This window comes from Prionailurus viverrinus, chromosome E1 (genome assembly GCF_022837055.1).
Source record: "Prionailurus viverrinus isolate Anna chromosome E1, UM_Priviv_1.0, whole genome shotgun sequence".
Lineage (NCBI taxonomy): Eukaryota > Metazoa > Chordata > Mammalia > Carnivora > Felidae > Prionailurus > Prionailurus viverrinus.
In genome coordinates, this window is record NC_062574.1 from 28470672 (window position 1) to 28495134 (window position 24463).

At 47.4% G+C, this 24463-nt stretch overlaps 1 long non-coding RNA gene across 2 annotated transcripts; it reads left to right on the forward strand.

Annotated features, from left to right (window-relative positions):
• Window positions 1-1484: 1484 nt before the first annotated feature.
• Window positions 1485-23208, forward strand: LOC125151873 (uncharacterized). Of its 2 annotated transcripts, none has more exons than XR_007146967.1 (3): window positions 1485-1677; window positions 2051-2269; window positions 22896-23208. It is a non-coding gene; the product is annotated as an uncharacterized LOC125151873 (long non-coding RNA). The 2 variants fall into 2 exon arrangements; XR_007146968.1 differs by lacking the exon at window positions 22896-23208 and adding an exon at window positions 4181-4335.
• Window positions 23209-24463: the final 1255 nt, after the last annotated feature.

Below are 24463 nucleotides of genomic sequence, written 5' to 3' on the forward strand. Positions count from 1 at the left end.
GACTTCTAAGCCTCAAAGAAATGGCCAGGTGACCATTAGGTTCCCAGTCTGGGAAGTGAGGCAAAGGGAAATTTGCAACACATTGCCGGTCTCCAGTCCTGCTCCAGGCCCACATATGTTCATTTATAGAGACCCAAGCCACCACTGTCTCTTCCCCCTTCCCAAGAAGGGCAAACAGTACTGGCTCTCCTCCCAAGGAAGCTCTCTGGCATGTGCCCCCAACATTTTCAAAAAGAGCTATATTGAGGATACTTACCAGAAATGAGCTTCCTCCTGGGTGGGGTGGAGTGGGGTGGGTCAGAATGAGGGAAGGAGGTGAGAAGGGTGCCCATTTTGAGTTGCTGTCTACCCAGCACCAGGAGAATTGATGTGCATGTTTCTTATAAAGTGTGAGCCTCTCTGTGAAGATTTCCTTTGAGGAGACAGGAGGTGGAGGAGATGGGGAGATGGGGACCCAGAACTGAAGATAGGAAAGAAATTGGAGTCAAGAAGCCAAAGAGGGAGTGCCTGGGGTTCCATTGTTAATTTACTGTGTGACCCAAAACAAGCCCATATAGCTGCTCTGGGCTTTAATTCCTCATCTATAATCAAAAGAGGGGCACCTTGGTGGCTCAGTCATTAAAACATCCAGCTCTTGATTTCGGTTCAGGTCATGATCTCATGGTTATGAGATAAAGCCCTTTGTCTGGCTCTGAGCTAACAATGCGAGCCTGCTTGGGATTCTGTCTCTCTCCCTCTCTCTCTGCCCCCCCCCCCCCACTTTTCCTTGCTCTCTCTTTCTCTCTCTCTCAAAATAAATAAATAAATAAATAAATAAACAAACAAACAAACATTTATAATAAAAAAAAATCAGCTTTTGGGCCACCTGGGTGGCTCAGTTGGTTAAGAATCCAACTCTTAATTTTGGCTCAGGTCGTGATCTCACAGTTCATGAGTTCGAGCGCCACATTGGGCTCTATGCTTGTTAGTGCAGAGCCTGCTTGGGATTCTCTCTCTCTCTGTCTCTCTGCCCCCTCCCCACTTGCACATGCATGTGCCCCCTCTCTCTCTCTCAGCATAAATAAAGAAACATTAAAACAAAGTTAAAAAAAAAAAAAGAATCAGCTTTCTGCACCTCTGGAGGGGTTGTTGTAAGAATGAAAGGTGATAATGGATGTAAATGGGCTTTGAAAAGACAAGTATCAGAGTAAAACTACCATGCACAGGCAAAGTTTTTAGGCTGTGATTCTGTTTGGGCAGGAGATTCCCACAGTTGTGGGAATGAGGCTGGGAGTGCTGGCTAGGAACCTACATTCTCTCAACAAAAGTGAGAGCAGAAGGCAAAGCCGGAAACCATTCTCTCAGCCATGATCCTCCCAGGAGTCTGATCAGCCTATCTGCCTATTTTGCCTTGGAGCAGAAAAACTGAATCTTTTATTTTTTATTCTTTTTTTTTTTTTAAGTAAGCTTCATGCCCAGCATGGAGCCCAATGCAGGGCTCAAACTCACAATCGTGAGATCAAGACCTGACTCCAGATCAAGAATCAGAGGCTCAACCTACTGAACCACCCAGACACGCCCAGAAAAGCTGAATCTTGAACAGAGCCTTGAAGAAAGTGCACCCAGCAGCTATCCTCAAGGCCTTGCAGAAAGCACAGTCCCACTTTGGGGCCCCCTCACTGCTTCTGACACATTCAGGTGAGCATGAGCACACACAAACACCCATATGTGCACACACACACACAAATACACACCCTTTGTAGATGATACACACACTCCAGGTCCTCCGCCCAGTGCCTTGAACCTCAGAGCTTCTCAACTTGGAAGGACTCCCGGTGGATCGACCCTGCCCTTAACCCAGCTAGAGACCATGAGCTGCTCCATGCGGAGTCCCTGATCCCCCAAAGAGGCCAGCCAGCACAGAAAGGGTTGCTGGAGACCCCTCTGAGCTAATGAAGTGGGTCTTGAAGGTGGGGTGCATGCTGGAGGCCCTTGCTCTACGGGCAGACCCTATACTTGACAAAGCGATCACTCACAAGTTTTATCAGCCTCTTCTCTCTTTTCCTTTCAGAGCCGTGTGAGATCACACAAAGCCATCAGGAATACCTGCAGTTTCCAACCTGGAGAACTGAAAACATTCCCCAGCATGCTGCCAGCGTGAAGAAGCTCTGTAATTACAGACATGCAGGGGTTTGTGTTCCTGACCTCACTCATCGATGAAACGCTTCCATCCCCTTCACTTCCCACGGTGTCTTTATCAAGGAAGCAGGAAGCTGGGCCCATCAGAAAAGTGAGTTCTGACTCCCTGCTCCACCATGGGCAAACACTAGACCTCACTACGATTCAAATCCATTCAATCGTGTATTCATTCCCTCATCCAACACACATTTAATGGCCCCCTGCCATGTGCTAGCACAGGGCCTGGTGCTGGGGACACACCAAATGTGACCCAATCCCTACTGTTGAGGAGATCATAGTCTAGTAAGGAAGGTAGGGTATATGATATAAATAGTTACAATAAAAAAATCAAAAAGTGATGTGTGATAAGGAAAGCACAGGTAAGGGGCTCCTGGGTGGCTCAGTCGGTTAAGCATCCAACTTCCACTCAGGTCATGGTCTCATGGTTGGTGAGTTCAAGCCCTGTGTAGGGGGTCTCCACTGACAGTGCAGAGCCTGCTGCTTCATATCCTCTGACTCTCTCTTTCTGCTCCTCTCCAGCTTGCACTCTCTTTCTCTCAAAAATAAATAAACATTGGGGCAGGGGGAAAGGAAAGTACAGGTAAAATCCTAGATGAGAGAAAGATAATTTGGGGAAGGGTGGCTGTTTCTTGATGGTCAATATAGTGCAATGGCTGAGAGTACAGACTCTGGAACAACAGACCTGGTTCAAATCCTTACTTTGTCACCTACTAACTATGTAACCCCATGGAAAAATGAGAATTTTCAGGGGTCCACCTGCTATGGATGTCAGCTGGAAAGTGGCATAGAACATGGTTTTTCTGCATGTGTAGAGCAGGAGGGAAAGACAGTCTAGAATGATAGGGGCACAGGGAGAGAGTGTGGTGCTTGGAAAGATTTCCTTTTTGCTACAGCATAGCCTCTGAAAAGGGAAGAAAAAGAGTTGAAGCCGGTGAATTCAGTTGGGGGTAAACTTTGCAACACAGGATGCCAAAACAAATGTGTGAAGTGCCCGCCTAGCCCCAAGCAATTGTCCTCATCTTTAGAGCCAAGTTCAACTGGGCCAAAGTGGGGAGGGTCCCCAAAGTGGGGAGCCAGCCCTTGGAGCTTGGTGCAGTGTTGGCCTGCGTTCTGGATTCTGCCCACCAAGGGAGGCCTGTTCTTGCCTCTCTGGCAAATTGAGCCTGAGAAACAGGGCTGAGGGTTTTCTTTCACAAGGACAAGCAGACATGGGTAGCTGTGCCAATCTGAAGGCCAGTGATGGAGCACAGAGGCTGGGAGAGGCCTCTGGAAAGGTGGCTGATGGGGAGGGAGGGAGGGCTGGAGGGTGGATTCAGCCGGAAGAGGCTGAGCTGGTTCATTATCATTGTCACTGGCTTCCGACTTCCTCTGGGGTTATTCACAAACCCTTTGATCCCAGGTCAGAGTAGGGGAGACTGAGAGCAATATGTCACCAAGCTCAAAACAAACTAAGGAGCGGCTGCAAAAGGGGCCACCTTCCCGGAGAGGGATTCCTAGCTCAGTGCCATCCCCAACCCGGGGTTGAGGGGCCAGATTGGGAGGCCACGTGGTAAGGCTCTAAGTGTCCTCACCCAGGGGGTATCAGGAGGCCTCCATTCTTGTCCACCTTGTGCGTCTCTCTTTGTGTGACTTTGGGGAAATCACTTCCCCTTGGCCTCTGTTCCTTCTCAGTAAAACAAAAGGGTTTTGCTGGAAGGATCTCAGAGGTCTTTCACAGCTCAGAAATCGACGCCTGTACATGAGTTAAGCAACTCCCTGCTGTTAAGATTTGGGGTGTGTATCCTAAATATTGGAAGAAACCCAGAACATTCAGATATGAGAAAAGAGGAAACTAGGGAGGCTGTCTGGAGCCCCCAACCCTCAGTGTGCTCAGGTGTGAGGGCCACAGAAGGGGGTGGGAAAAGGAGGAAGAACAAGGAGAGGGAGGAGCAGCCTATCTGAGCACCTGACATCTCAGGGCAAAGGAAGCTAAATGATAAGAGGATTCTTCCCCCAACTCCAGCCCAGGATCCTGTGGAAAAGCTGCATTATAATCGATAGCCTCGTAAATAAATAAATAGTCAACGCATCCTGTCTCCAGCTCAGAGCTTCTTCAGGAAAATCGAACCTCGACCCACTTCTGCTCGCTCATTCTGGATTTCTATGGAGGCCTCCAGAGGGAAGGAACACTTACAGGTCATCTTGGGCATCCCCCCGCCTCTGGGCCGGCCTGCCATCAGTCATGACCTGAAGGAAATGATTAGGAGGGTAAATCTGTAGCTAAGATACCCACAATGTTCCCCCCTCCCCGCCCCCCGCCGCCCCACATAACACAACAGTGTTGTTTTCAGATTATCTACACTGCGGTTCCTTTCCCCCAGCACTGATAATTGGGGTTTCATTGTCTCAGGGAGGAATTCAGGCCTCAGAAGCAGTCGGTAATCCAGACTCCTGGCTCTGGTGTGGTTATCTCACAGCTGACAGAGGTAGCTCTGGCTGCCCGGAACGTGGCAAAGGACTCATTCCCTGGTACCTTCTAAGAGGCAAAGGTAGCCAGTAGCACAGCGTAATGGGCTTGTAGAGCTGGTTACTAATTTGCAAGGCTGCATGAATGAACTGCCCCAAAATACGAGGAACACATTTATGCAATGGACTTCCTACACTAGGGAAGAGACTATGAACGCAGTACACCAGCCTTCAGTCAGTTCATAGAGCCAAGAGGGCCTTCAAGAAATTATTTGGCCCGGCCCTCTCCCCATGAGCAGCCCCCAAGGTCCAGCCCTGAAGTGACAGGCCCAGGGTCTAATGTAGGGCACCCAGGTCTGGCCCTAGGCTTCCTGTTCTCCCCATAGCACAGGTTGGGGCTGGTGCTGAGCAAATGGCTTGTGGCTGTCACCAGAGAGGAACTGGCAGCCGACACAGCAGACTCTGTTTTCTTCGCAGGCTGAGGGTAACTAGAGGAAGCTGAGAATTCCTCTGTTCTGCTCTGCTCTGCTCTGCTCTGCTCTGCCTCGGCAGGAAGAGGGGACAGGAGGAGGGGAAATGAGAAGGCCAGTGGCTCTCATTCCAAAGGAGGAAATGTTCCAGCTCCTCAAATAAGCCAGGTAGCTTGGGACAAAGATGGCAGGGAAGACAACAGTAGGGCCCCATGGCGTCCCTGGGGGGGTGGGGGGGGGGGACGTCAGGAGCCTGGGTCCCCTGTTTGGAGTTGCTCTGGGCTAATGGTGAGATCTAACATTTATTAAATGCTTGCTGTATGCCAGGCACTGTGCTAAGAACTCTATTGTACTATGAAGGCAGTTTGTGTAAGGGCTGAGAACATGGCCTAAGTGACTCATGACTGGGTTCAATCCACCTTGGCTACTCACTAGTTCTGTGACCTTGAGTAAGCTACTTAACCTCTCTGTGCCTCAGTTACTTCATTAATAAAACGGGATTAACAGTACCTACCTGATAAAGTCATTTGAAGATTAAGTGCATTCACTCACAACAACTCTTAGGACAGTGTCTGTCATGTAGTGAGCTAAGTTTTGCTATTACCACCTTGTTGAACTCTCACCTAGAGTAGCTATTAATCTCGGAGGCTCAAAGAAGTCGAATGCTTGCCGAAGGTCCCAGGTCTGTTTGACAGACAGCATGGGTGCTCTCCTAAGATCCTCTGTGTGTGTGTGTGTGTGTGTGTGTGTGTGTGTCTCGGGAAGCAGCTCCAGAACTTGGCAGCTCCCACCCAGGTCCACTCCAGTTTGGAAACTCCATGGCTGCTTCCACAGCAGGAACAAAGATGGACCTCTATCCTGCTGGTGAGGCCTGCCTCCTGGGGCAGAAGGTACCTACCGTTGCCTCTGGCAGGACCCAGACCCAGGAGCCTCCCAGAGGCCTCCCTCTGCACCAGTGCCCCGGGCGGGCCTCGCCTAGAGCCTCCCACCTTCCCGCACAGTCTCCCCTCCTCATGCAAGATGCCGGCTGCTGAGACGGGAGGGATAAACAAACTGTGGCTCTGGCCCAGCCCTCTGCCGGCTGGCTGCTCCCCGCCCCCCTCAATCCGCAGTGCACAGTCGCTCTGTTCTCCTGCCAACTTGGCAGCTCGTCTCTGCTGTTACTATCAACACCTCCCAGGGAAGAGGGAGAGGAGTGAGTTCTGATCGCCTGGCACACCAAGCAGCAAATTCGTGTCAGAGCCAGCCCCAGAATGTCTCCCAAGCTCCCAAGGCTCCTGGTGGGGAAGGAAAGGTGGGCCTGAGCAGAGAGGCCCCACTGCAAGCCAGGCTCCAGCAGAGTGCCTGGGCCTGGCCAAAGCTGCAGCCCCCAGGAGCAGGCAGCTCTGAGAGAAGGGACCACCAGGCCGGGCAGGTGCACAGGAAGGGGTTCTGTCTCACCCCGGCACTTGCCACAGTCCAGGGTGGGTTGGTATCTCGATTCCTGACATGGTTGGTCAGGGGTGGGGCAGCCTATGGCCAAGCTAGAAGAAACAGGTCTTTCTCTCTGCAGGCCATGAAGCCCTGGAGTGCGTGGACTGTACCTCCTTTCTTCCATCTTTCTTGGACTCATGCAGAGCTCTTGCCCTCCTCGTCAGATTGGATTGGGAGGCCCAAAGGGGCCACATTTTACCCTCAAATGGAAACTTCTCGCAGACAGAAGCCATATTTCCTTTTCCCAACCCTCTTCCCCAGGCTCTTACACCCTGCCTAGTTGGCTCCATAAAGCAGCTGATGCCCTTCTCAGCTCCTGCTGGACTCCTAGGGCCCAGTTAGGAAGAAGAAAGAACCCATATTTCCAGGGGCCCAGTGCTCCACCTCAAGCAAGGTCCACTCACTCCACCTCAAGCAAGGTCCGCTCACAGTACAGGACCGGGGTGGTCGCTGTGTGGCCTCTCCCAGGAGGCATGGCCTTCTTAGCTTTGTCATTGCTCGTGAAGGGAAGACCTTTGTGCCCTGCTTTTGGCATCAACAAAAGTGGTAGGTTCAGGGGAAACTTCCTAACGCTCACACCACTCAGTCAGCTAGTCTACCCAAGGATGAGTTGTATGCTCCCAATCTTTATGTGCTACCAGCCTGTCTCCTCCTCTGTAACGCAGCAATGACCTTTCATAACTCACTGGGTTCTAGCTGATAGTGATAAAGACACGAAGACGATGCTTATACTTCTAGGGGTGCGCCTGGCACTTGGAATCAGTATGTTTTCCTTCCTTCTTTCCTATCTTTCTACCTTCCTTCCTTTCTCCCTTCCTCCCTCCCCCCTTCCTTCCTTCCTTCCTTCCTTCCCTCATTTCTTTCTCTGCTCCTTCCAGGACCCCATCTCCCAAATGTGAAGCCAATCCTAAGACCATCTCTATTCCCTGCTCCAAAAAAAGTCTAGAAACTACCACCAGGAGAGATATAGCCATTTCCTGGTAGGAACTCCCTCGGTCCCAGAGGGCCAGCTGGCTTTCCATGGCCAGGAAACAGGAAAAGAGAATTCATTCAGTGGGCTGGGATGTAAATAAGCCATAAAAGGCTGCACCATTCTAGGCTGCACCTGTGAGCATCCCTCGGCTGAAGCCCTGTCAGCGTTTCCATGACAAACTCGTATTTCTGGATGCCTCTCTTCCAGCTTCAAGAGCATGCCTTGTGCTGAGACTTGACACTGAAAATGCTTTCATGTTTTTTTCCCCTTAAAAAAGATTGCACACTCTAAAAATCCACCTGCTCATTATATGTGTTTGCTTTTCATTCTGAGAGTTTTGTGGGTATTATATTTGTATGGTAGACACACAAGCATATGATAATACACGTGGGGGTTCTGTGGTGGAGAGCTGCCTTGGCAAATACACAACCACCACACAGCACGGTAAGATGCCTCCCCTTCCTAAGACATCTCTCACACCCATTTGCCTGTTCCAAAGCCTGAAATTCTATCATTAGAGATTTACTACTTTTGAACTTGGGTGATTATCCATCCCTAAGAGTCTACTGTGACAATGCACCAACCCCTAAAAGGGACTGAGCTGCCATCTGATGAGGGGTTAGCAAAAGAACCATGAGGCATCAGGAAAAATGGCTAAAGGATAGAAGAGCCCTAAAAAAGTAGATGAGAGGCATCCAAGAAATGTTACCTATTTTACAGTTTGTTAGGCCTGCCTATTGGATACACCGTGTGCATATATAGAAGCGTGCGTGCACACACACACATACACACACACAGTGCTCTTTATATACAGCAGTTGTTCCCAAAACCTAAGTGATGTTCGTATTCACCTGGGAATACTTCCAAAAATGCAGGTGCCCAGGCCTTGCCCCGGACATACTGAATCGGCATTTCTAGGGCTGGAGCAGAGCCCAAGTTTCCGCATTGGTCAGTCAGGTTTAGAAACCACTGACAGAAAGCATAGAGCACCAGAAGAGAAAACAGAACACCTGAATTTGAGTAACAGCATCGCCGTTTATTGAGGGACCCTGGGCCCTGCACTCTCTGAACCTGGGGGAAACACCCAGTTCCCATGGCCCATATGAGGCAGCGTTACAGAAATGCCCATTGAAAACCAGCTGACATTGCAAAATTAGTTATTTTCCCATACACACATGGCACATGGCATGCATTGATACACATTCATGGGTATCCATGTCCCCGGATGCCCTACAGAGAAGACAGGTCTGGTGTTCATCACTGTCCTTCACCTTAGCTTATGTCTGCCTTCACTTCCAGATGGACTTTCTCACTCCAGGACATGTGCTCTGCTCACCTCTCCTAATAGCTTGGCACAGTCCTTGATCACTGAAACATGATTTTTCCATCTAATGGGTTTATCTACCGTCTATAATCTCTCCGATGTTCATCAGTTCTGGGGAGAAAGAAGGAAGAGGAGTCACTCCTCTGCTTTATGATAAGGGGAAACCCAAACAAGGGGGTTTATAAAGAGGGCTTTGTACTACTTAAACATAGAGCAGTGATTATTTCCTTTTGAAAACCTGGTGACAATGTGCTCACAAAAATTCCCCCTACGGTTTCAGGGTTTCATGGACTTCCTGATGTCTTTCCATGGACCCTCTAGGAGTCCAAGGAATCCCCCGTAAACAACCCCTGCCCCACGTGGCTCTGGCAGCCCAAGACCTCTGAGCTTCTAGAGGGTCACATTCAAGCACATGAGGCATCCTTTCAGTTGGGCCTTGGCTGAGTGTCTGACTTCTCGCCCCTCACCACAAGCCGTGAGATGAACTTGAGTGACCTCCCCTCCCTCCCCACAAAAGAGAGTTAAAACCCAGTGACACAGTGATACATCACCTGTGTTGAACAGAATCTTCTCAGACCCAGACAATGCCTCCTTGTTCCTGATCCTGCAGCACAGGGTCTAAGCTGCCATAAGGTATCAGGAGGATGGATGGTCTTTACTATGATGACAAAAAACACAGCTCAGACTGGTGTAAGCAATAAAAGGAATCTATTGGTCCATGACAATAAAAAATTTCAAGGTGGCTGGACTATTTGCCCATCCAGGTGAGATCCATCTGCTCTGAGCTGTTTTTGTTCATTTGCTTGCTTGCTTTTGGTCTCTCCATCCTCCTCCATGGCATCAACCTCATCCAAAAACTTCCAGCCTTCAAGGTTGCAATGTGGTCTTGCCAGCAGCAACCAAAACTGTACACACCCTCATCCCTACTTGGGAGAGAGAGCAAGCTGCTTTTTTGATAGTACCCATGAAAGAAAATGGAAGCTTCTTTCCAGAACCCCTCAGTCAGTGTCTCCCACATTCTATAAGCCTACATTGGGAAACATCCCATCCTGATTAGAGCCTCTGATGATGCAGGACTGCATGGCTGGGAAATTCAGAACATAGTATAAACGGCATGCCTCATTGCTCAGACCTCAGGTCCTTGGGCTTGGCCTCCCACCCTTACACAATTCAAACTGTTTTCCAGAAAGAGGTTGATAACTCAAAAGAAATGATTTTACAAATGCTAAGGCTCCAGTCTTGTCCCACACTTGGCCCCTTGACAAGAGCATGGACCTTCTCAAGAAGGTAAGGGGGAATGGATTTTCATTTTCTAGAGAAAGGGAAGGAAACACAATCTACAGCCAGTCAGCTGAGCAGAATGCAGGCCACACAGGGGTTCAGAGGCCTGGGATGGGCCTCCTTTCTCCTTTAAGCTTTTGGGTGATCATGAACAACCTGTTTACCCTCTTTGGCCCCAGAAAGAGTCAAATTGTCATCCCTTCCATATGTAAGGAGCAACAGTTTGGAGGAAGCTGGGTCCTCAGAAGATTCCAGGCTTGTGTGCAACTGCTCAGAGCATAGAGATCATGGTGTGTGGAGTGGTTTCTGACCAGTCCTCACTTGCCGATACCATCCAGAAGGTATTTTAGTATAACTCCAATAAAATTACGGGCTCTGTGTGGGCCCTGGCTCTGCTCAGACACTCATATAAAGAAATATGGTTCAGCAACTGAAAGTCATTTCAAAATGAATTCCAATTATTTATTAATGTCTTTTGAAAAGATATAAACACTTTGCAAAGTTGGTCTGAAGCCCCCTTTTGTCCTCCTTAATTCTGTCACATTGATAGCTACTCAAGGGCCTTTTACACATCAAAATCTCCTATAGTCTCTCCAGCACCCAAATGTCTCCCTTCTTTCCGAGCTCTTTATTATGGAGGTCAATCAAGTTAGTCTCTTGCGTCAGGTCCTTCCTCTTTTCCTCCAGTCTCTCTTCACACCCATTACCCCAATTCTACATCTGAGAAGATCTGGATATCAAAGTTATTAACACAGAACTCTCTGTAGAATACTCACACTTTAATAAATCTTGTCCTGTCACATAAGCATTATTGGGGAACAGACTTCCAGTCTCATATATGCATAGATTATTCTCATAGTGTGTATTAAGGTTCTCCAGAGAAACAGAATCAATAGGATATAGACAGATACATATAAGATTTTTATTAAAGGAATTGCTCACATGGTTATAAAGGACAAGAAATCCATGATCTGCCATCTACAAGCTGGAGAAGGAGGAAAGCTGGTGGTATAATTCAGGTCAAGCCTGAAGGCCTGAGAACCAAGAACTCCTGTGTCCAAGGGCAGGAAAAGATAGATAAAATCTAGCTCAAAAAGAGAGAGAGAGAGGTGCCTGGTTGGCTCAGTTGGTAGAACATGTGACTCTTGATCTTAGGGTTGTGAGTTTGAGCTCCATGTTGGGTATAGAGATTACTAAGTAGAAAGAGAGAGAGAGAGAGAGAGAGAGAGAGAGAGAGAGAGAATCCACCCGTCCTCCATCATTTCGTTCTATTTGGGCCCTCAAAGAATATGATGATGAAAGCCCACATTAGTGAGGGTGGATCTTCTTTACTCAGTCTACTGATGCTCTTCCAGAAACATCCTCACAGACACTCCCAGAAATGTTTTACCAGCTATCTTGTCATCCCTCAGCCTAATCAAGTTGACACACAAAATTAACAATCACATACCCCATCTTGAAGTAGAACATCAGCTTTAGTTGTTTTTGTTAGTGGGGACAGGGGTCATAAACCATCCATCTTGAGAATATTACCTTACAATAGCTTCGACACCAGGAGTTATTTTTCAGAAAAAGTCTGCAGAATAATCTCCACTGGCCTCTCCTTCTCCACTCTCCAGCTGTGTCCACCCTGCTCTGAGATCCAGGAGGCTGAGCTGGTGATCCATACCAAGAGGCTTTCTCGTCCTCTGGTTTCTGGTTGTCTGAGAGGCATTGACAAGAGATGGGAAGGAGAAGGAGGTCAGGGTATTTATTCTGCCAGATCCTACCCTGGTGAGCTGATGGTTGGCCAAGGCTCCTGTCCCAGGCCCTCTCCCAGCTGCAGCTACCCCTGGGGTCTTGTCACTACTCCCCACCTGCCCCTCAGCCTAGAGGTGGCAATGGTTCCCTATTGTTTCTGGTTCCTGGAACTCATTACCACCTTCCCTTGCTTTCTCCCCATTGCTGCTTCCCTGAGCCCTATGAACAGCTCTTTCATCCAAGCCTGCTCACTACCTAAGTGTGCCCCTGACCTCCACGGCATTGTCACCTCACTGAGTCTCATCTTATCAATGTAAAGTAGAGAGGGAAGGGAGAGAGGATTATACTTTTTTTTTTCATGGAGGATCTAACATGTGAAACTTACAAAAATGATTCAGTCAAGTGTCAAGGTCTAACTTGCATCTTTGGACTGGATTATCCACCATTTGGGGCCAAGTTAAGGGCTTAGTCTGTGGTTGAAGAACAATGTCTCTCTGAAAAGCTAAGTGGAAAAAGAATCCAAAGCTTATCACTACTGCGATCTAATGATGGACTGCCACAACCAGGCAGCAACCACTAAAATTCAGCGTGTGGCTTTGCTGCTCTCAACCTTCTCCTGATCACAGCAAGACCATAAAAGAGAGAGAAACACCGAGTACCTCCTACAGAAAGACTGAGTCAGCGATCGACAAAAATCCACACATATCCTCCTTGTCCATCCCAGGCCTGATTAGGAAGAAACCATACCCACCCATATCTGAAATTTCATCAGTAGAGAGGCGTAACTTTGCCTTTAGGCCGGATGTAAATATTGTTTCCTGAAAGGAGTAATTTAGTTACATTTGATTAATATTTCCATTATGTGCAAGGCACTGTGCTGAGCGCTAGTTAGCATTGTAATCCTATCAGTTACACTTGAGTATGAATAAACTGGATATCAGAAGAAAGAGGAAGTGCAGAGAGGTGGGGAGAAATGTGCTCTAAAGGGAGGAAGCTGAAGACACGCTTTGCCTTTTAATCATCCTGGCTCAGGAGACAGGCTCTGGGTGAGAGATATAAGGAGGGGATCTTACTGTGTGTAGATGGTGCTTAAAGCCGTGGGACTAGATCAGGCTATCCCAAAGGAAGGAAGGAAGGAGAGGAGACGGGAAGGGCAGGGAAGAGAAGAGGCAAGAGGACATCTAAGAGCTAAGCCCCAGGGTATTCCAATCTTAGGGCTAGTGAAAGGGGACAAGGGAACCAAGAAAAGAAAATTGACAAGAAACAGCTGGTAAAGTAGGAGGGAAATTGGTAGACTAGGGTGTCTGAAAGCACCTAAAGAAAGTATTTCTAGAAGGACAGTGATCTAATGACAGAAATTGCTGCTGATGGGTCAAATAAGAACAGAGTACTGACTGTTGAATTTGTCAGCACATTGGGAACCTTGATAAATGTGGTTTCACTGTCATGGTAAGGGGAACAAGCCTGATTGGATGATGTGTGATGGAGAATAGGAGGGGAGGAGATAAAAACAGCACAAGTGTTTTTGTTTTTGTTTTTGTTTTCATTTTTTATTTAACTAATCTCAACACCCAATGTGGGGCTTGAACTCAGGACCCTGAGATCAAGAGTTGCATGTTCCTCCGACTAAGCCAGCTAGGTGCCCCAACACAGTACAAGCCTTAAAAACTTTTTTTTAAGTTTCTCTATGAATGGTTAGCAGAAAAATGATGAAGTAACTAAAGGGGGAAGGTAGAGCCAAGGATTTCTTTTTTTAAAGATGAGAATTATGTCCCATTAGTTGCTGATGGGAATGATCCAGGAGAGAGAAAATTTAACAATGCAGATGAGAAAGCAGAGAATTACCGGATTGACACCTTTTAATAAGCAAGAAGGGAAGGGATCTAGTGCACAAGGGAAGGGCCTGGCCTCAGACACATGGATTGTCCATTCATCATAAGAGGAGGGAAGGCAGATTATGAGAGCCTGAATCAGGAAGATTGGTATTCTGGGTGGTGGGAAGATAATGATTGTCCCCCAACCCCGACCCCAGTTTCTGTTTTCTCAGTGAGGAAAAGATAATATCAAGGGCTGAAAATGAGAAGCAGGGGGAGTTGTGTGAGGGCCTGAGAAGGGAGGAGTAAGACTCAGTTATCCCAAGGACAATGACTTCCTCAGGGACAGATTATAAGATTGCTGGGCAGCATGTGGTCCTCCTGAGGTTAAAGTTGATGAGTTTAAAGGGATACCTTTCACCACATTCAGCAGCTGGGGTGCAGGTGTGGAAGAGGTAAAAGATTTGACCCATGTCGGGGTTTTGCTACTTCTAGGTTGGGAGGGAAAAAGGTCAAGATGGTTGCAGTTATCAATTGCTGTTAAACAAATTATCCCAACACTTAGTAGCTTAAAACAATAGACATTTACTATCTCATAGTTTCTTTGAGACACAACTTGGAATCTGGAAGCAGCTTGGCTGAGCAGTTCTGGCTTGGCATCTGTAATAAGGCTGCAGCCAAGATGTTAACTGGGCTGCAGTCATCTGAAAGCTTGACTGGGTTGGAGAATCTGCTACCAAGATAGTACTCTCATGACTAGCAGAGTCATGGGGTTGTTGTTGGCAATCAGACTCAGTTCCTCTCCAAAGGCTGCTCGAGTGTCCTCACAACCTGACATATGGCTTCCTGCAGAACAAGCAATCCAAAGAAGGACTAAGCAGAAGCTGTCCTTTTATGACCTTGACTTGGGTCACTTTGCATTACTTTTGCCACATTCCATTCCTTAGAAGCAAGTCACCAAGACCAATCCATGTTCAAGGGGAGGAGAATTTGACTCCACCTTTTGAATAGAGGAGTATTGTTATGGACTGAATGTTTGTGTCTCCCCAAAATTCATACATAGACTCTCTAACCCCCAGTGTGGCTGTATTTGGAGATGAAGTCTCTAAGGAAGTCATTAAGGTTATATGGGGTCATGAAAGTGGGGCCCTGATCTGATAGGATTAGTGTCCGTATAAGAAGAGGCACAGAGCTTGCTTGCTTGCTTCCTCCATGTGCACACAAGAAGGAAAAGCTATGTGAGGACATAGCAAGAAGGTGACCATCTGCAAGTCAAGAAGAGAGCCTTTACCAGAAACTGAACTGGCTAGAACTTTGACCTTAGACTTCTAGCCTCCAGAATGGCAAGAAAATACATTTCTGTTGTAGAAGCCATCCAGTCTATGATATTTCATTATGGCAGCACGAGGAAGTCTAAACAATTGTCAAAGAACTTGAAGACATATCTTAATATTACAAAGGACAAGGGTATGTGCAAATGTATTTACTGTGAATCACTGATTGGAAGAAGTCCCTGAGTGGGTAGGGAAATGTAGGAATGGGAAGCAACTGAACAGATATGAGGTAGTGGCCAGAAAAGAGTAACTCGAAATGGAGATTTTGGACATGGCACAGCTGATGCTGGTGACAAGATCTAGGATGAGATGATGGAAGGAGGTGACTCAGGTGAGAGGGAAAAGAAAGATCTTTGGTGGCAAGAAGATTAATTAGCAGAGAGGCAGAATGTTGGAAAGATCATTCAAGAGATGCTGAAGGGACCAGGATGATACTGAGTATAGGGATGGAGAGAACCAGTGAACCAGGCGTTAAGGTCTTCAATGAATGGGGAGTAATGAGGAAGAGGGTAGTAGCAGGGGGCAGAACTTGACAGCAGGTGGGACTCAAAGGGACATTTCAGGTTGTAGTCTGAGAGTCTGGGGGAAGGGTTGTGGTGTTAGTACTGAAGTGGCTACTAAGGAGCCAAGTGCATAGCCAAGGTTCCGAAAAAGCTTGATAGAAGAGGAGGAGAAACAGAGGATCTGAGCACAGACACACACACTCACAAACAACCAGATAATAGTACATATCTCAGAGGGTTGTTAAAAGGACTGAATGGGGTGCCTGAATGGGGTGGCTCAGTTGATTAAGCATCCAACCCTTGATTTCGGCTCAGGTCATGATCTCATGGTTCACGGGATTGAGCGCTGCGTCAGGCTCTGCACTGACATTGAGGAGCTTGCTTGGGATTCTCTCTCTCCCTCCCGCTCTCTGCCCCTCCCCAGCTCATGGGCACTCTCTCTCAAAATAAATAAATAAACATTAAAAAAAAAAGGACTAACTGAGCTAACACTTCATGTTTAGACAGTGCTTGTGTGGGGTTTTTTTCTGACACAAACCAATTCTCCAACAGCACCTGGGTGTACAACAATTCAATTCTTACACTATCAACATGCAGTTAACATCAGATCCCACAGGTTAAAGGGCTCAGTCCCACAAGACTGCCCCCACTTCAAATGCCAACGGTGAATGGGGTGCCCAGACTTTCCACACTTCTGCCCAGATGACTACAAACTTGGAAGTTCCCACAATGCCCGCTGAAATTCAGTAATTTCCTAAAATGACTCACAGAACTTAGGAGAATGCTTTGTTGGTTCATTATAAAGAATACAAATGAACAGTCAGATGAAGAGATTCATAGAGTGGATCCGGAAGGATCCCAATGCAAGTGCCTCTGTCCCTGTGGAGTTGGGGTGCACCATGCTTCCTGTACATGGTGCATTCACCAACCAAGAAGTTCTTCAAAGTTTGCTGTTCAAGAGTTTTGATCCTGAACAATCTCTAGCCCTCCTCCCTCTCTGAAAATTGGGAGGTGGAGCTGAAAGTTCCTTACTCTAATCATACCTGTTAGTCTTACTGGTGGTGGCCAGCCTCCATCCTGAAGCTATCTAGGGGCCCACCCTGAGCCATCTCAGCATAAACTCAGAAGTGGTCAGAATGGGCTCATTAGGAATAACATAACACACTTCCTATCACTCAGGAAATTCCATGGTTTTTAGGAGCTCTGTGCCACAACCGGGTACTTATTTATTATACCACAGCCCGCCATGTAGTAAATGCTGTATAAGGTATCAGTAATCCCTTGTTACAGATGAAGCCACTAAGGTACAGAGAGGTTAAGTAACTTTATGGGCACATAGCCAATAAGGGCCAGAGTTAGGGACTCAAACTCAGAATTATGTTAAATGAGAGACAGAGACAACCTATTGGAAATGCAGCCTACACAGAGGATTTTAGGCAAACCCTCCCTGCTACCATTCTTTCTCCTCCCCCTCCCCTGCCTCTCTCCCCCTTCTCCCCTTCCTCCTCCTTTTTCTTCTTGAGATAGTCTGAGTTTGTTTCTGTTATTTACAATGAAAAATGCTCTGATCAAAGTAACTACACCAAGGGGCAGAAGAGTCTATGTGAGTGGTACAAGCTCTGAGTGGCTAAAAAAAAATATTGTACTGGCCGATGACAAAATTCCTCTTTAAGAAACAATTGTCTGAGTCTAAAATACGGGCTTTTGGACATAAGCTGGAAGTTGAGGGCAAGGCAAAAGGGGAGTTGAATTGCTTTGCTTAAAAATCAAGAGGATTTTTTTTTTAATAGTTTGGTTTCCTATGAGGAAATTTTAGGTTGCCTCCAACTTGACTTTATTATGAAGCCATCATGAATAAATAAGCATCCTCATACCCAAGACTTTGATTATATCTCTATTTCCTTCAGACCAGATTTTAAGACATAGAATTATGTGGTCAAAGGGCATGGATATCTTAAAGACATTTTTTTTTTTTACCTGGCACCAAATTGCCCTCCAGAAAGATCAAAACAGTTTAGGGGTGCCTGGCTGGCTCAGTCCATGGAACATGTGACTCTTGATCTCAGGGCAGTGAGTTTGAGCCCCACATTGGGTGTAGAGATTACTTAAAATATTTTTAAAAAATCAAAACAGTTTATATTTCTATCAGCAATGAGTGAGACTTCCAGTTTCCCAAGGTGTTCATATATTTTAAAATCTTTAACACATAGATGAAAATTGCTTTAGTTTGTATTTTGATATTACCAGTAAGACTTTTTTGTGTGTTTATTGGCTGCATCTATTTCTTCTTTTAAGAATTGTCTTCCCAGGGCACCTGAGCAGCTCAAACATTTGACTTTGGCTTAGGTCATGATCTTGTGGTTCATGAGTTCCAGCTTCATCTTGGCTCTGTGTTAACAGCTCAGGAGCCTGCTTCTGTGTCTCCTTCTCTCTCTGCCCCTTCCCTGCTCAAGTTCTGTCTCTCTCTCAAAAATAAATAAACATTAAAAAAAAAAAAAAAGAAAAGAATTGCCTTCCCACAGGCTTCTCTCTGGTGCTTCCCATCTTTCTAATGAACAAAATCCAGCCAATTCCTGTTGGCTTCCTACTCTGCCCACATTGGTTTACTTATCACCGCTGCTGACAAGGTGACCAACTAATTTGTGTTTTAAAAGTGGAAATCCCATGTCCTGAAATCCTTTCAGTCCCAGGTAAATGGAGACAGCTGGTCACCCAGCTCTGGGCCTTAGATCTTCACCTGCAAAATGAGGACCAGAGGCCCTCACATGTCCCTCTCAGATGTTCCTTCATTCACCCCGTAAATATGTACCATGCTACACAGCTCTGGGCAGGTGTTCTGCGAGGGAGGCATTACAGATTCCTCAGGGAATGGGACCCGAGTATCCCGAACATCCATGATGGTTCCCCAGAGAGAGAATATCTTGATGAATTTTCAGCTGAGACCTGCGTGATTGGTTGATAGCGGACAAGGAAGCCCTAATATGGAGGCAGGAAGAATGGTCCCCAGTGCACACCTGAGGGAAGTTAGATGCCAGGAAAGGTAAGAGGGGGGTGAAGGGGCAAAAGATAAACCTGATCTACTTTGAAGTTTGGCCAAAGATCCACCTGTCCACAATTCAGCCCAGGACCGGATAACAGCGTAAATTTCCCCCCAACCAGAGGCAGATGCTCCACCATCTGGGGCTGTCTGTTCCCTCACACCCTTCCCAAAGTCCTGAGCCCTCAAATTAGGCATCTGAGGAATTCTTCTGGGTTCCAAGGCCTATAATGACTTCATGTGTGTCTTTTTTTTTTAATGTTTATTTATTTTGAGAAAGAGTGCAAGCGGGGGAGGGGCAGAGAGAGAGAGGGCGAAAGAGAATCCCAAGCAGACTCCCCGCACTCAGTGCAGAGCCCAATGCAGGGCTCAGTCCCACACGTACCATGAGATCATGACCTGACCTGACCTGAGCCAAAACCAAGAGTAGGACACTCAACCGACTGAGCCACCCAGGCGCCTCCATGTGTCTCTTTTATTGACCCCACTTTACACTTCCCAAAATTCTGAGAGTCCCTCTCCCTGGGACGTCCTGTAGAAATGAGCACCACTAGACATCCTTTACCCAGAGCAAGCACTTTTGTGCTCCACATTATTGAACAGCAGAAAATAAATTTTCGCAGCATCCAAGAAAGGCCCTCAAGATAGAAGCAGCCAAGGACACAAAACTTTCCAAAACCTTTCTCTTCTCTGCCAGGCTCAAGTGGGCCTGGCTTTTTTTGATTCCTATCACAAGACTGCTGAGGGGACGGTGAACTCACTGAAGCCAAGAGCAAAGCTCTGCCTCCGGTACCCCCTGCAGCACTGAACACAGCACCCACACGGGGCAGGAGCTAGCTTAAGCCCCACTGCAACCGGGGGCCCAGGCTGGGAGGAAGGGAGGAGGGGAGGAGGGGAGGAGGGAGCTGGAGCCCAGAGTTCCTGCCGCCGCCTTCGGGCCGCCGGGAGGTTCTAATGAAAAGCCTGCCAGACCTCTAACGAGAGCTTAACCGCCAGCAGGCTGTGATTGCTCATTGTTTGGTTATAATTAGCAGCGATTTCTGCGGCGGCAAAGCTGCAGCCTACTGCCAGCAGGAGCGGGGCTGGGGGAGGGCTCCGCCACCCTCGCAGCCACCAGCCCCTGGCCCGGGGGCTCCCAAGCCTGAGCTCCTTCACGCCCTGGCCCCGCCTGCCCTGCGCCCACAGGCAAGGGCCCTGGCTGGCAGAACTTGATCATTGATACCGGACCAATACCAGACCCCTTCCTCAGGCCAGAGAGAACCGCCAGCTCTGATTGCAAGAGAGCGTGGGCTGAAAAATTGGGCACACCCGGGTGTGAGACCAAGTTCTGTCTGCTAGGCACAAGCTGTGTGTCTTCAGGCAAGTTATTGAGCCTCCTGAGCCTCAGTTTCCTCATCTCTAAAATGGGGGTGGTAGGGTCACCTGGCTGGCTCAATCAGTAGAGCATTTGATCTGAGTTGTGGGTTCGAGCCCTGTGTCTGGGCATCGACATAACTTTAAAAAATCTAAAAATAGAAAAAAAAATGGGGATGGTAAGGACAGTACTCGTCTCCCTTAGGGGATGTGGTAAGACTTGAAAAGGATAATTCACTTAAGCCACTTGGCGGAGCGCCTGGGGCGCTGTTGGCACTCAGTGCATCCTGGCTGCTCTGGCGGAGGTGACGAGGAGTGGGCTTTGGCTCAGGCCCCTTCCTCTCTCCTCCTGCACCCTCTGTCCCCCTGCCCTTGGCCAGGCTCCTCCCACACAGGTGCTGGGCAGCTTGCTACTCTTTCTGCCTTCCCGGTGGAACCAGCTCTCGGGGGACGGTGGAACCAGCTCTCGGGGGACGGTCTGCCTTAGCGGTTTCAGTGTCAAGGTGACCTCTCCTAGGAGAGTGGTCTCCAACTTTCTTACTGTGACTCACAGGGAAAAACTACATTTTACATAGTGACCCACATGTAAGACACACATACATATACATACAGGTAGATAAGACAGAAACAAACGTTTCATGAAGCCGTACTTACCCGAATCAAGTGTGGTGTGTACTAATGTGTTCCTTTCCCTTCTCTCTTCCATTCTGCATCCACATCTGTATGTAGAGCTATATCTATATCCATTTTTAGATAGAGTTTTGAAGTGTTGCCAAAGGTCAGCACCCACTAAATTGATTTCATGACCCAACCGTGGGTTGAAACCTTCGGTGTGAAGAACGGTGCCCCAGAAGGAAGAGGCCAGTTAACTCTCGTCTCTCGTTAGAGAGTAAAAGGCTCTGTTCTCTATTAAAGGGACTTGTATCAGGGAGCCAGGGGGAGAGAGAATTCTGAAAAGCTGAAAGCCACATGACCACATCTGAGATTTACAGGTGAAAACAAGTCTTAATCTTCATCCATAATGAGGGTGGGCTTTTGCATACATTTTGGGGGGCTTCAGAATCAAGCTTCAAAAAACGGGAGGTTTGTTCCTACACCAACCTGCAAGCTAATGTTTCCTTAGCTGGGATTCCAGCGAGTCTGCTAAACGCCACTACGCCTAGGTGCCAGGGAAGGGCAAGATTTATGTAGACTCAGCTGGACAGGAAATGCTCTGAGCTAGGATTGTACTTACAGTTTTTTTCCATAACAAAATCAGGGCACGTGGCCTCACAAGTACTTGTGAGGACAATAGGATACAATATTTAAAACTAGAACTGTCCTGGAAAGCCTCCAACTTGGGATCGCAAGTTTACCATGAGAATTGGAGAATTTGATACCAAGAGAGTCAGAAGGAAGAAGTCCTCTTTCCCATGCACCCAGGTCTTGCCTCCTGATTTGGGGAAAGGAGCCTTGGACTTCCAGAACGTTCTGGAGTACCAGAAACTTCTCTCAATACCCTTGAGGATATTCGGTTATTAAACACATTAGTGGATTTGTAGGAAGACTGAATTCTAACTGTAAGAGGAGAGGTAGGGTAAAGGGAACTGGGAGGCCTCCGAGGCATTTTATAATTTTGCTCACACATGTTTGGGCTCCCAGCTTCTTGCTCACCCTGCCTTGCTCCGGTCACCCTTCCCCCTGCCCGCTGCCATATCCTCATTGTGCCCTCAGTCGACTGTGCAACTTGACTTTGGCCAAAGGCGGCTGCTATTATTTAAGAAGGAGGGGACAGGGCTACGCTGAACTTGCACACTTGGCTCTTTTCTTCCTGGATCAATCCACGTCAGAGTGTGATATAATAGTTTCCTTGTCATCTGGGGGCTCAAATACTGGGCTTCCTCCTTCCTACACTGCACTCCAGGTTTCTGAGCTTAAGTAGGACAACAGTACTGTGGAAAGGTCTAAGGACACCCTCCTCAAATCTCCTCTACCTCACGATGCCTCCTACTTCTAGCCCTGGTTGTGTCCACTGCCTACATCCAGACTTCCCAGTAGGACACATAGCCAATGGGAATGGTATCTCCACATCTCTGTGAGCCCCTCAGAAAGAAGGTTGGTTTCAACATATATTCAAGAGCTTGCTTTGGGCCCCAAGAGAGGAAGCCAGATGAGACAAAGCAACACCTCCTCTGGGGGTCCTCTCTGAGACCTTCCTCCCACAGGTTCCAAGGAGAGAAGGTGAAGGGGACATGGGGTCACTTCTTAAGACCTCTTTCAATCCCCATTGCTGTCAAACAAGCCCAGCTCAGCCTAGTCCATCAGATCAATGCCCCCGTAGACCCCAACCCCAATACCAAGGAGTAAAGCGTGAAGTCCCTTTAATCGTTTGCCCAGTTACCTCATTCTGAGCCCTAACCTCCCTCTTCTCTGGCCCTGCACCCTCTGAAAACAGTGCCTTCGACTGGAACCCCTGGCTGCTGTTGTTTTCTGCCATCTCCCTCCTTTGCCCACTTGTTTTCTATGTCTGTGTTTCTAGGAGTCTAATTGTGATTAAATTACAGGGTAATACTAATAGGGGGGTGAGAACCAGCTAATGGCTCACTGTTCCACGAGGCAACAATTGTAGTAATCACCAAACTAAAGACTCTGTGCATTAGCTGGAGGTTGCTGGGATTTCCTGGCCTACGCTTTCTCCACACCCCTGTCTGAGCAAATGAATACAGGTCACAGGGCACACTAAAAACCCAGAGGCAGGTGAAGGTAAAAAGAACATTATTAAGAGAATAGGGGGAAAAGCAAAGAAACTGGGGAAATACACCTTGAGTTGCAGCAAAAGCAGAAGCAAAGAGAATTGGGCTCAACAGTTCAAAAAATATCTTGGAAAAGGAAACAAAGTAATCACATCAATCATTAAAGGGGCTTTGGAGTGGGTTTTCTGGGATGTGATGAAGCTGGGGTAATTACTGGTCCTCCACTCACTTTCTGCAGGTTCGGCCTGATGGAGAACACACGGGAGAGAAACATGTGGCTCTGTAGAGCAAACCCACGCCACAAACATCCAGGCCAACAGCACCACAATTCCATCCAGTAAATTGTGCTCCCATTGAGACAGAAGGAAAACAATTTGACATGGGCCCTGACTTTCAAGATCCACACGGTCTGAGATGGGAGACTAAATCGAGTCTAACTGTCGATACCAATTCTGGACACTCGTGACCCACTCCTCAACTTCAGATGCACTTCATAGGCTCTTGGCTCTCAGCAACACAGAGAGTCTTATTCTCATCCCACAGAGGTGGAAACCAAGGCTTAGAGAATTAACTTGCTCAAGGTCATGTATGCCCTACGTTTCTGAATGCTTTTTGCTCATGCCTGTTCCTGCAGGGAATCCCCAGCAGTGTCTCAGTCTTCGATTGAAGACGTCTCCCTTTGCCACTGCTCTATCACCTCTCGCCACATCCCAGAGATGCTAGAAATCCGAGAGGGAGAGCAACTCTCCTCCAGAGTTAGAGGACCATACAGGTGTTCCCCCCCAGGGCCTTACAGTTTGGTTGAAGTGCTGCCTCTCTCTCTCTCTTTTATTTTTTATTTTTTTTTTCAACGTTTATTTATTTTTGGGACAGAGAGAGACAGAGCATGAATGGGGGAGGGGCAGAGAGAGAGGGAGACACAGAATCGGAAACAGGCTCCAGGCTCTGACCATCAGCCCAGAGCCCGACGCGGGGCTCGAACCCACGGACCGCGAGATCGTGACCTGGCTGAAGTCGGACGCTTAACCGACTGCGCCACCCAGGCGCCCCAGTCTCTCTCTCTCTTTTAAATTAGAGCCCCCTTCTCTCACTAGAACACTAAAATCCAGATTTGCATCTATAAGGGTGGAGCCGGGGAAATAAATCCAAATGGTAGACAGTATCCTTGGCTTGAAAAATAGAGGTAAATGCATGAGCCAAGGGAGAGAGAGAGAGAGAGAAACCAAGAAACAGACTCTTCACTGTAGAGAACAAAACTGATGGTTACCAGAGGGGAGGTGGGTGGAGGGGCGGGGGAAGTAGATGATGGGGATTGAAGAGTACACTTATCAAGATGAAAAAAATTTTTTTAAGTAGAAGTAAATATCATATGAATGCTCAGGATTCAGATAAGAGAAGCATTTTGGTTCAAGACGTGTCTTAGATGAAACAAAATCAGATGTTAAAATAGGAGCTTTAACTGGGTGTTGTATGGAAACCAATTTGACAAATCATATTATAAATAAATAAATAAATAAATAAATAAATAAATAAATAAATTGATTAATTAAAATAGAAGCTTTAGTCGAAGCACAAGAAATACCAATTTCCAAAGTGAAGTGTCAGACCAGGATTTACAAAGTAAGTGGCAAAGAATATTTAAGGTATAAACAAGCTGACAGTAAGATTTTAGATGAGAGTTTCTTTGGAGAAAGCTGTGCTGTGAGTTCCTTTCCACCCCCATCTCACAGGTGTCAAGTCTGAGAAACCAAAACAGCAAGAGGCACAGTAGGGGTTATACTTGGGCAGTAGCTATCCTCACAGTTG